The sequence below is a fragment of the Mus pahari genome, unplaced genomic scaffold (genome assembly GCF_900095145.1).
Source record: "Mus pahari unplaced genomic scaffold, PAHARI_EIJ_v1.1 scaffold_13086_1, whole genome shotgun sequence".
Taxonomy (NCBI): domain Eukaryota; kingdom Metazoa; phylum Chordata; class Mammalia; order Rodentia; family Muridae; genus Mus; species Mus pahari.
This window is the reverse complement of record NW_018392704.1, coordinates 5,789-8,183: the sequence shown is the minus strand read 5'-3', so window position 1 is coordinate 8,183 and position 2,395 is coordinate 5,789. Positions and strand designations below refer to the sequence as shown.

Here is a 2,395-nt window from a genome sequence, read left to right as displayed (position 1 = left end):
AGGTGATACAGGCCTTTTTTTTTTTTTTTTTTTTTTTGAGTTCTGCAGTTGGTGAAGGATAAAGGAGGAGAAGGGTGTTTCTCCCTCATCCATTCCATTACACATAGACAAGAGGGATGACTAGGTCTCCCACAATATTGTGCATGACTCACCCTGCACTCCTGAGTATTGTATGTGGCCAAGGGGTGGAGTCAGCTCTACTGTTTCCATGTCCCCAGGGTCAGCCCTCCCACAGTGTTCAGATAAGGGTTGGGGTCATTTTTGCACAGCCTTCAGACATCAACATTTCCCTTGGTTGCAGCCCAAACCAAGGACTTCAAGCTTGCCTTGGTAACAGCCTCTTGCTGCTGCAGGGTCACACAACTAGATGTGACCTCCAGTGGCATCAAAAGTCAGGACCCAATCATAGTCCCAGGTAGCAACCCCTTGTTTCTGATGGTTGTTTCTCATTCCCATCCAGTCTCTAGTTCTCCCTAAGGTCATTGTGTTCACAGCTATTTTCATCAGTCTCTTCCATTTCTCCACCATCTAACTGCTCTTCTTTGTGTCACCCTGGATCTCTGAGTATATGATGTTGTCCCAGGATTAGTCTTGGTAGCTATTTCCAGCTCATGCTTAATAGTGGAAGCAAGCATCATCTCTGTCATGGTTTCCTACTCCCTTCCCTACACAGAGTCTGACTCAAGGTCTGTGCCCAGGATGCCCACCCCTACAGACACAATGGCACCTGTCTGGTGGACATATTAGTCTTCTTCCTCATCAGGATTATGGCCTTTATTTCCAGAAAGGGTTTTTCTAGACTCTGGCTTGCTCCATGTCCTGGAAGCCACTGTGGCCTCTCTAGCCCTGGATTGGTGTTCTCTCCAGATCCCTTTTTTTCAGGGAGTGTTAGGCTAGTAATCATAACTCAGAACACTAAAGGTAGCCATTGCCTCTCCTCTCTGCCACCTACTGATCAGGTGTGACAACCAGCTCACCTGCAACCCTTCTAGGAGCAGGCCTTGCTCTGTACTCTTATAACCTTCAAATACCACCATTTTCTTAGAGAAGCATTGACAGTTAAGAAGATATAAAAATGTGTATACCTCATATGATCTAGGTATACTATATCTTTAAATTACCTGTAGTTTTACCTAATATGCTGTGGGAATCATTCTGTCTTCTCCCCATGGGAGTATTTTCTGTGGTACCAACAGAAACCTTGGTGTTTCCAATATATATGATGAATCTCTTTTTCTTAGTAGTCTAACCTCTACCAATACTGAAGTATTTTATCCTTCAACGTCAACACTTATACTTTTCATAATCTGGAACAATAATATTTGTGTCATGCCTTTAAATATTAATTTTAAAAAAGCAGTTTGCAAGTGTGCCAGTTTACATCAAGGGAAAATAAGGAATTTAGCTAGGTGATATAATCTTATTGTACTTAATAGTTCTGAGAAAATACTTCTATCTTCATAATGCATTTAACACATTTTCATGCTGGGAATAGAACCCAAAGCCTTGTATATGCTAGCCTGGTTCTCTAGATGCAGCTGTAACCTGAGTTCAATCCAGGGTATTAAGGAAATCACCGAAAGAAGCATTTTTTTATTTTAAGAAAAACTATTCACCTAAATTGTATTGCCCTCTAGATTATTTCTGAAACAATAATACATCCTTTAGTAAAAATCATAATAATATCATCAAAAGAAAATTCCTCAGTTCCTGAACATAGATGTCTGGAAATGTTAGGAAGTTTTATTTTCTAGGCCTTCCTGTAAAAGGCCTGCTCTGACATTCTAATTCTCTCTTGGAGGTAGCTGAGGAGGGAAGCTGAGGAGGTAGCTGTGGTGGGGAAGGCAAGACTTAATCTTGTGAGATATTTAGGGTTGCTTTTCATTAACAAAACATTTACCTGTCTTCAGTCAAAGTCACTTTGCAGTGGTAGCTGGCCTGCCTCTCTCAGTTCCTCTAGAGGCCAGAAACTGTAGCCTCTGGCATTTGGCACCTCATTTTAAAACAGTTAGAGGTTAAGTAAAGTAGCCTTTGTTCTTATCTCTGCAGGAACTTGGGGGGTATTACTCCCAGCCTGCTAGTGAAAGTCTCAGGAAGAAAAAGGGACATGTGAAAAAATGATTTTAACTTTATTTCCAAGTTTTTTTCTCCAAAATTCCTCTTCTCCAAAAATCTCAGTCCAAAAAGTTTTTCTTAATTTATTTTCTTAATTTGTAGAAAGAAGTTCACAACAGACATTGTTATGTATTAAAACCCAACATGTATTGTCTGCCATTATCACTGCAGGTTCCCTGAAATTTAAAATCCATCCTTATTATGACTATGTTATTGAAGTTTGGTGTAGATAAACCCAGACAATATTTTATTTTTGGTTTTGGAACAAACACTAAATCAT

At 40.0% G+C, this 2,395-nt stretch overlaps 1 pseudogene; it reads right to left on the bottom strand.

Annotated features, from left to right (window-relative positions):
* Nucleotides 1-884: 884 nt before the first annotated feature.
* Nucleotides 885-999, bottom strand: LOC115063334 (annotated as a pseudogene).
* Nucleotides 1,000-2,395: the final 1,396 nt, after the last annotated feature.